General features: G+C 33.6%; 1 protein-coding gene across 1 annotated transcript in view; it reads right to left on the reverse strand.

Moving 5' to 3' along the window:
* The window catches only part of LOC128997092 (very long-chain-fatty-acid--CoA ligase bubblegum), a 34,646-nt gene extending 23,982 nt beyond the window's left edge, over window positions 1-10,664 (reverse strand). Inside the window, exon 1 of the mRNA XM_054422670.1 lies at window positions 10,551-10,664. The gene's annotated coding sequence lies outside the window, so the exon portion shown is untranslated. The remainder of the gene's footprint in view (window positions 1-10,550) is intronic.
* Window positions 10,665-10,917: the final 253 nt, after the last annotated feature.

A 10,917-nucleotide genomic window follows, 5' to 3' on the forward strand; every position in this document is an offset into this window, starting at 1 on the left:
TTCAGAATAGGGCAACATACTAAATTGTTATCATAATCGTTCTGGCCTTTTTCAAGAAAATGAGATTTTTCTGTTATTTTATGGGGTTTTATGAAAAAAAAAACACCATTCAAAATCAGAATCAAAATACCGCCGCAGCAGCAAACCTGCAGACTGAGCGAATTTCCATTTACCAGGCTTGATTTCTAATCAAATATTCCCTAAAAAATTTCAAATTTATTTCCAACTTAAATAACATTATTTTAGTGAGCACTTAGGCTTGCTGCTACGGGGAAGATATTAAGGTGTGTAAACAACAAAACACTGTCTGTAAGCCTGACACAAACATACTTTAAAATCAACTCAATTGATCGTAAGGATGTAAACTCCTTATGTCCAATTTATAATAACCTTCAATAAATTACTTATGTAAACGATGTTTTGCAACAATTCATCCTGAGACTGTTAATTTACTTATATAACCAAGGATTAGCAAACTGTAATCAGTGTAATTAAATGTTAACACTGTACTTAATTAATCCAACCATCATTTCCCACAGGAAATTGCAATTTGTGTTTACATCGTTAGTAAAACTAATGAGATAATAGCTATGTTTTTTATGAAGGGCAGTCATCATTTTTTCTCACCGAAACTATACATTGCTTTATACGAACTGTTATAAAATAAATATAGGCCTAAATAGGTGTTTGCTGTGTCTGCATGCTGATTCAGAGTGATGTGATTATTTAAATATTTAAGTGCATTCCGCTTTTCCTACAATAAGGAATGATATTTACACAATCTATTATAGTCAAATTTGTGGTCATCACATAAGCCTATTGCCTATTAACCAAATAGGTATAATAGGTATACGGCACATCAAAATGAAGCTCAGAGTTAGATTTGCGAGAAGTATTGCTATGAACGTATTCCTAAAGGGATATGCCTAACCTGGTCATATATTTTGGAGTTCAAAGCGGGACAAACCATGCCGGGGGGTCTGGGGGGTATGGAATACCCCCAGCTAAGAGGGGGGTCCGGGTGCAAAAAATGCAACTCGAGAGCAAAGTGCAATCGCCTCACTCGAGAGAAATTCTTACTCACGAGCCGTAGGCGAGCAACCCATTTTTACTCCATAAAACCCCCCATAAACCCACGTCCCCATGGTCCGATCATGCTGGTTCGCAAACTCGTTTCGAATAATTTGTACTAGGTAGTTAGCCTACCTTAATAAGTTAGCCTAGCCTTAAAGAAATGTATTATTCAAACAAAGAGTTTCAGTTGTGTTGTGTTCCTGAAACCAATTATAAAGGGGACCCCCAATAACCCAATAAACCCAAAAAAGGGGAATGTGTAACTATTTTATATAACGCAATTCAAAATCAAATTTTTTGATTCAGTGTCCTCTCCGTTGCGAAGCACGGGTACAACTAACAGCTAGTATCTATTAAAAAATATTAAAAGTTATGTTTTAATATTCGTGACAGCTGTGTGGCAACACTGAATATTATAAGTGTAGACAGTTCAGTAATGTGTATGTCATGGATTATCACAATAATCTATATAAAAGAGGAAGTATATATATTTGAACGTTATGAGTATTGTACATAAGCGGACACTATACGGTTTTAGGCAGGGTGAACCTCAGTCTCATCACCGTCAGCGAGAGCCTTTTTCTCTAGTAAGTTATTTGATTTTAAGCCAATCATCGGTCTCAGGTAAGAGACACGACTCTCGGCTTTTTAAATAATATTATTATCTTTTATCTTGGTGAATTTTTATCTTACAAGTAAATTGCTTATAAGCGGTGTAGTCAAGTAGCTTCTCAAAAATCACTGCGAGTATCAACGGATACAGATGACTCATAGTAAACAACCCCGGCTTTAAATCGAAAAAATTTCCATTAACTTGTCATCTATAAATGGTAGTTTGTTTTAGTTTAAGCTGAATTTATTTCTTGTATCCGATAATTTGAGGTTATTTGTTAATATAAATACACCTCTCTAAATTTAGGCTCAGTGACACCTAGTGGTCACTAGACGAACTATTGCGCGCCTTAGTTAGGATGATACATGTTAGTAGCGCTAGCGTAGTCGTCAAACACAGTACGGTGTCGATGTTAACAAGGACACCAAATGGCCTATAATACGCCCCACAGAACGATTTCCAAAGGGCTACATCTACATCTTACATGCTTTTGAAGTTTACACTATTTAATTAACAGCTGTTTGTCTATTTACTTGAAAGGCTTTTTGATGGTGATTTATTTACATTGTGGAAATGTGTAGGTTATTTAAGAAGAGGGTTACGTTTGGTTAAAGAAAGGTGGTAACTTTATCATACAGCAGATCTAAGGGACCCATCCGTTGCGAAGCACGGATATAACGGCTCGTATTTTTACAAACCTTTTTTTATTTTTTTTATTTACAAAGCAAACTCTACAAAAAAGTAAAATAAAACACAAAAACTCCTAATACCAATTTGTAGTGAATAATGAGTCTAATAATCTTCTTACACAAACTATTTGAATTTTAAGAGTCGAAACAAATCAAAACTAAAACGACTTTACCTAAAGAATTACTAAATCATAAATTCCCAAATTGTTAAGTCATTAACAATGGATAAATGGATGGTTAACTACGGATTTATATTTGGTCCGGTTTTATTTATCACCCTTACTTGCAAGTGTTTTATCTAATTGATGACGTAGAAAATGACTAACAACAAGAACTCTTAATCTAATTCGGGAAGAGGAAATCATAACAACTGTTGATTGGGGGTTTACCACATCTGAAAAGGAAACTTCCTTAAAATTACTTTTGGTAGAGGCCTATGTTTATTTTTATTTTTTTTTAATAAGAATCCACTATACCGGCAACTTTAAGTTTTTTAACCTGATGGGTATACGAGGGTTTAAATGTGTATTTACATTTGTTTTGGTTTAGAAAAAAATTATTTAAAAAACAAAAATGAAAACTGTTGGTAGATAAACCTTAATACCGACATGGCATTATGGGCACGATGTTTTCGCAGGATTTAATACGAAGAATCTTCAAATGATAAAGGGAGAGTTATCAAACTCCATTGACCCTAGGGATTTAAATATTCGTCTTTACTTCGACCTTGAGGGGCGCCTAATGAAGGTCATGCATTAATTATCGTCTGATTCACACAATACTTAGACACACTTCGTTAGTCTGAATAAAATCGTCCACTTTTCAATTTGTTTGCGATTTTCAACTTTGCATTTTTTATCAAGTAAAACTTAAGACTTTGCTCAAAAATTCGAATTGCCCACTAACTATTTTGCTCGTTACATGATTAAGAATAATTACGCGTAGTTGTTGTTTAGTATACGGGTTATGATTTTGTATGGATTTTAGTAAACGGAGTTCTCAATAATTTATAGAGTTTTCTTCTCAACTAGAAGGCCTATGATTTTGTTTGAGGTTCCAACCATCGGGTCAGGCATTATCGAATAGTTAACAATCCTATATGGCCTGGATGGCCATAAATCCCCACACAGTAAATCCCCAATATCAAGTAATTGTTTGCAATTTTGGGATTTATTTTTTTTTATTTAAAAAGACCTACAAGTGAAAATAAAAATCTGTATATTTTTTAACAGTGAACAACTACTGCATGTTTTCTGAAATTTATATTATTGTAAAAATTGTAAGCAAAAAACATCAAAACTCTCTTTTTATCAAGCGGAGCTACGACAAGCCAAACCGCCCTGGAGGAAAACCTGGAAAAAGTCCAAGATGAACTCTAGCAAACTACAAATATTCCCACAAAATGAGCTTCAACCACAAATTATGGTCTTCATCGCACGCGGTCCGTGCAGTTTCCATTCCCTTATCAATGACCTTGAAGAAGTTTATACAATGATAACGCTGACCTTGACCTGACTAATGGTCTACGAACTTTGAACGTTGGAATTGACTTTGCAAGTTGTATTGTTGGCCATTATAAAGTGACGGCTTTTTTACCTAAGTGTTGGCTGATTTTCAAACAAAGATACACTATCCTTGACCATTTAGTTCTTTAATTTATGATATTTAATCTCGTATAGTTTTAGTAATCTTATACAGGTATAAAAACACCTTTACTTACTTTTAAATAAGCATAATCCGTTTACCAATACGTTGTATTGTAGACTAAACGCTCCCTTATAAACTCATCAACCTTTTGAAGACTAAAAGTATGTTTACGTCTGGAAACACTTGAGGATATTGATGTTTTTTGATTGTTGAGACAAAGAACGATGATAAAAGGTTACTTAGCGTACATTTCAAATCCACCGTAAAATAAAAAAAAAACTATATGACATAACCAGACACGTAATGACCAAAACAATCTTTACATAGTTAAATTGTAAATAGTTAAATCTTCAAAGATATGTCCAATATTCAACAATTAACTTGAAAAGTCGGACACAATTAATAGTAAGATATAACAGAATACATAGGCTAGACAGCTAGACGTACTGTCAGCTGTTAACTCTCGAGTTACCGTGAGTCGATTCAATGAGGTTTTATTGTACAGTATTAGATAAAGCTAAAAACCCTAGAATCCTACTATCGAAACCTTCTCCTTAAACCACATAAATTTTGTGAACGGACTTTTTTTTATTATAACGTGTTTTTTTTTTTAATCAAAATATGAATAGCTAAAAAAATTGCCATGTTTGTTCAAAATATATTCTTAAACAAGCAAACTACAAGAGTTTAATAATAATATTTATCCATAAGAATAACATGGGGATTTCAGATATATATTTTTTTGAAATCTCTCCGTAACTAATAACCGAAAAAAATACTGCAATATATATGCTGTTTCGCGAACTCATTCAAGATTCTTAAGTCTTACCGTGCCACCTATGGTAATAGCTTCTTCCCTACAGGGAAATTCGCTAAAAAGACACGATTTAGTATTTGTAATTTGTCAGTTTTTGCATATTCATACATTTTAATTTTGAAAACGCCTTTGTGGAAATAGTGCGAACTTTACCTGTGGAAACCATAATATTTAAACTACGATAAAATTTGTCTTTAAAGTACGCAATTTCAGTAACACAATAAGAACATAAAGGTACGAGTTCAAATATCGCCAATGAGATACAAAGGTTCGGACCCCTCATCCTTCAGGTTTGGAACCATCATCCTTCAGGTTCAGAACCCTCATCCTTCAGGTTCGGAACCATCATCCTTCAGGTTCAGAACCCTCATCCTTCAGGTTCGGAACCCCAGGTCCTTCAGATTTGGAACCACAATCCCTCAGGTTCGGAACCATCATCCTTCAGGTTAGTAACCTTCATCCTTCAGATTCGGAATCCTCATCGTTCCGGTCCGGAAACCTCATCCTTCAGGCACAGACAACAGAAACATTAAAGTATTATATTGTCTGTGCTTCAGGTTTGGAATCCACATCCTCCAGTTCGAAACCTTCATCGTTCAGGTTCAGAACTATCATCTCTCAGGTTCGGAACCCTCATCTTTTAGTTCAGAACCCTCATCCTTCAGGTTTGGGACCCTCATCCTTCAGGTTCGGAACCCCATCCTTCAGGTTCGGAACCCTCGTCCTTCAGGTTCGGAAGCATCATAGTTCAGGAACCATCATCATGAAAAATTTGTTTAAAACTTAAAATAGGTACTCATATTATTCTGTACAATATACAGTGGTATTAATCTAGCGTTAGAGCACATATGTACCCAATTAAAGAGCAGCGCAGTTTGTGAAAGAGGTTAATTACACGTAACCAATTGTCTTGCCTATTAATCATGAATAATTCTGAATAATCTCACTGAAACTGCATCTGGTTGTCTGTTAACTTAAATTCATGTGAAATAATCATAGAATTGGTTAATAAACGTAAATAATATTAGCTTAATTTTGTGAGGTTACACTGTCACAAACAGGTAACGAATTATGAAATCAAGTGTTTCTAGAAATACTCAAACATAGGCTACTGCATATCACTCCGAAGACACCGAAACCGAATGTACAGTAGAAAATCAAGTAGGCCTACTTGTAAATTGATTTAAAAACAAAACAAATAGTTATGCAGATAAAGACAGTAACATGGTGGAACACTCTACTTGTTTAAAGTCTTTTTAAGATTTTTTAATTGTGGGACTTTTACTAGTATTACATTCTTTGCACGCATGCAATTAAATTCCGGTTTTAGAGTATTTTTACAGTTCTAAAATAATTCCATTTGTTAGATTTCTTAAGGGTGAACCAGGCTAAAACAGTTTTGAGTACATAGTATAGTATTTCACGTAAGTAAACAACCAACTCTGGAAAATGGTTCTATTGGTAAAAATAAAACGAAAATCAAGAATGACCTTTTGAACAATTTAAAGATAACATCATTTTTATAAACTGGTGGACATCTAGTTGACGAAGCAATTTTGGGGAATATTTCTTTCTTGATTTTCACTTTATTTTGACCGAAGTTTGGCTGATCACTTTCCAGACACACTGTATTCCTGGTGGTTTTATACAAAGGACGTTTCGTATTTAACCATTTGTTTCATGTTGTTTTGCCACTTTGAACATTTGTAGCATAGTGTTGTGAGCGAGCACGATGTTCTATCAAAACACCCTGCAATTTAAATACAAATTATAATAAATTGGCAAATTTAAGATAAGACGAACCGAGGAAAATCCAAGCTAAGCACCTCACCGATTAGGGAATCTGTATGAAGGTCGTTGTACTTGTCACTTGTCACAGATCCGGGATTTGATAAGATAATAGACCTTATCAGACCATTGTTGTAACTCTTGATAACAGCTGAAAGCCCCTCATGTGATAACGATATTTGTCATGATCGTACGATGGAAAACCCAGAGTCGATGGCATCATAACAATATGGTGTTATGAGTGCATACCTGTGTGTAAGGAAAGCTTGTTTGGTTGAAATTGTTGATTATTATTATTATATTATTGAATAAATAATTCCCGTTGTGAAGTTGAAATCACGTCCAGCAAAACAGTAAGTTGCAACTAAATGTCATAGAAGAAACACATGCGTTAGGTAATTGGCAATTAGAGGTTGATTATTTTTCACCTGTCGCTCAAATTATCAATTTTATAGTCACAATATGACTTCCACAATCCACATCGAGAATGTTCAATAAACGTTACAAAGTAGGGTCAGCTGTTTTACTCGAGGGCCTAAATGAAAACTAATTCGGTCTTATTACCTTAATTGGGTAAGGGGTTTTAATTGGGTTCTTCATAAGGATTTCACGGGGACTTTAAAAGCCACTAGGAAAGAGGCCAAAAGGGACTAAAAAAATAAGGCCAGTTTGAAAATCTTCATACCTAAACGAACATTTTGGTATGTAGGGTTAAATATTAAAACATAAAAGCCTTATTGTTCACAAAGTTTCATGTAGCGTATTAATAATGTAGATTAGAAGTAAAACATGGCTTGTCTAAAAAGACATTGCGTTTTAAAAAACCGTAAATATTCCAACAATACGTATTTTTTAAACAAAATCTCGTCTTCCAAGTACTTATTGTACGTTTTCACCGTGTCACACAGCTGATTATTGAAAACTTGAATGCGGATACCATGACGACAATGATCGACAAACTTTGGTCAACAACAATTAGTCAGCTGTTTTAAAGCTTTGCTGAAGTAGCAAGCTAAGGCTATTCGACACCAAGTTGCTGTTCTGTGACAACTGGACAATTATATTGTCTTTGAGCAGGTCATTGTACTGTGCAAGCAAATACACTTGCTGAGTTTCGATCAAATATGTGAAACATTGGGAAATAATGTTTAAGACAATGCTAGGTTTTTAGACTAGGTGAGACAATTTTCATTTCTTAAATTCTTTGTCGAGATAGTTTGAAATGTAATGTGATCGTGAAATATAAAAGATACAATACCTTATGAAACAACCCCTATAGTGAAAGTAAAAGAAAATACATGAAAATACATAAAAAAACATGTATAACTATGACGATCCTTAAAAGCGCTTTTAAACTGTGGGAAATAATTGTTTAGTAAATATTATAAAGATTAATTGAATAATTAGGTTTTGACGTTTTATCGTCCCAAATCGAAGACTACAATCAAAATTTATTAATAGTTGATAGTGATACATTAGGCAAAATACTGTGAAAGATATTTCATGTAGCCACTGTACACCCGTTGTAAATATTGAAATTGTATCTTAGACGAAACTTTGCTACTACTTTACTAATTTTTTTTAGAGAAAAATGGCTTAAATACATTCAACATACAATTTATCTGTAACAAATCCACGTATTTTCAAATTCTACTGTTATCGGAAATATACTATGCGTTTTCCATTTCCAACGGTTATATTAAATACACCCATGTTATTTCCAACGAGTTTTGCTGTTGGTTGCCTCATACTCATTTAATCATCCGATTTTTAATTTCCTTACAAGGTTATTTATAAGATATTCCTATTTATATTCCTATTCCTATTTATAAGATATTCTTATTTATAAGATACTGTATAAGATATAGAGATTCCCCGGTATGTGCATTATTATTTATTAGGTATTCAGATCGTAGAGCAGAGTTTTAGAAACACGGCAGTAGTTTAAGTCCGCATTCTGCTACATATGGTAATAATTACCCCATTAAACTCTAACAGTTCAAGGTATTGTTCGATTCAGAATGACCAATCGCCGGCGGCATTCGGATCAGGTGTTGTCAACAAATCGGTCCAAGCCCTCCAAAATATTTGTCTGCCAATTAGGTCACTCCAGGACAATTTTCCGTCAGATCACTTCCTGTCTTTGATAGATTGCGATTCTAGTAAATGTTAAACTGATTATCGTTGGTAAGGCCTAATATTGACATAGTCCTGTATGAAATTTATGGTTTGATGAAAACAGCCAATCTAGTAAATATTTTGTTCAATGACAACAATGAAACAGTTCAAACAGCTGATTTAAATATTTCAATACACAAATGTACCTATAACGTTTGAACAAAATTTAAAAAATATGTTGATGTATACTAGCCATAAATCTTTGGTACGCAATCGTGTTTTATGTGGAAATGCGATAAGTACCAAAAAGTACCAGTGTGATGAACAACTATTTCCATCATTCTGTGGAAATAACCTTCCAATCGTTACAAATTTACACCACATAATTTGAGGTTTTACTAAGGCGTCATCAATGTTTACATCTCAGTTGTTTACAAAGATAGCTTGTATCCTATGGTTAGCAGCATTTTCATAATATTTATAATGAGTCATAAACAAATTTTGAGGTTAACGGACCGAAAAATTTAGCAATGCTTTTTCTGTTCCATATTTGAAGTTACCCGAAAACGATGATTTCTCGGACGATATAGAGTATTGAAAACGGGATTTTCCGGAAAGTATGATGAAAATACTATTGTGACAATAGCACTTATAAATACAAATTGTGAAAATTTATTATTTCAATATTCAACTCGAAATAGTAGGGAATACAATTTTTCTTTTTAACACTTAAACGGGGTTTTATATTATTTTGACGGAGTTTTCAAAATGTATTAGTGTAGTTTCTTTACAATCACAAAGTTAATATAGGAGGCAACATCAGCTTATCGATGGGGTTTACTAATGTACTACTGTATACAATAATAGTCCTTGCGAGAACCCGCATATTGGACAGACATTTATTATGCGTCGACTCGTAAATAAATGTCTTGTTTCTCTTCCTCGTATGTGGGTAAATATCAAGTATTATCAAGCCTCATGTAAAGCAATATTTTACATATAGTACGTTGCTTACAACGTGTCTAAACTTGATCTTAAATTAATTTGTATTTTGTACTAAATAATACAGTAACTAAAAACCGTGTAAATAGTGAATAGCTTACGTAATTTTCACTTCTTGTGGTAAGAAACATTTTTAGTGCATTAATTAATTAATTAATACTCTGCTAAAATTTTGCGATTAATAAAAACTATCTCAACTAATAAAATAATGTCCAGCACCATAAAAAAACAAATTACGAAAAGTGGCTAAACCATTTTAAAAATGTAATGCATTTATCAAAAATATGTGAAAAGTATGCACTTTTTACTACATAAAAACTGTTTTACCAGTAGGATAAACATAGATTAAATGACATTCAATGTTACATAATGAGGTAATAATAAGATCTATGTCACAATGCTTTTGAATATTTATTCGCAGCCGAATAAAAATTATTTAAAAACAGATTTTACTGGCAAAAATTAGCCCGACCTATGCATAATTATTTGTTATGCTAGGGGTCATTTGACGCGTTGAATTTCATGAGTTTTTAGCTAATTTTTACGTATTTACATTATTTTAAAGGGCTCACTATAAGTTAGTGTATCCCTTAAATTAGCTAAAAATATGTTAAGGGCTTCGCGCAAGCAGATTTCACTTTTGGCATGTCAATATTTTGGAAAATCAGTATACGAATCAGCTGTGCTTCTAACAATTTGTTTGTTTAGTGTTCGATAAAAAACCTTACTCCCAGAAACCTTTTATTTATATTACGATTTTCTTAAACAACACGTAACACTAATAAAATAGAATGCTACTTACCGAAATTATTAGTAGATTTAATCCAAATTTGCAGCACCGCCCAGGCGATCCCCGACCCACAAGAAACGTCAACTTCTACCACAGGGTAAAGTCAAAGTGCCGCGTAGTCTTCCCGCGAATCCCGCGTCTACTCAGGTGATACGTCACCTCTCAGTGCTACCAACTGATGAATATCGGGAAAACTGAATATCCCACTTTCAAATAAAATCCCAGTTTCTGGTAATTTTATAATTTTGTAGTTTTATGAAACATTTATTTCCCCCTATATTTAGCTGTTATTTTGGACAACACATGGCTGGAACCTTATTGGCTTTGTAAAAAAGTGTTTATACCAATGAGGAATTATTTGTATCAAAAATTAATTGCG

This window comes from Macrosteles quadrilineatus, unplaced genomic scaffold, assembly GCF_028750875.1.
Source record: "Macrosteles quadrilineatus isolate MER2022 unplaced genomic scaffold, UCM_ALF_1.0 Scaffold_6__1_contigs__length_79288215, whole genome shotgun sequence".
Lineage (NCBI taxonomy): Eukaryota > Metazoa > Arthropoda > Insecta > Hemiptera > Cicadellidae > Macrosteles > Macrosteles quadrilineatus.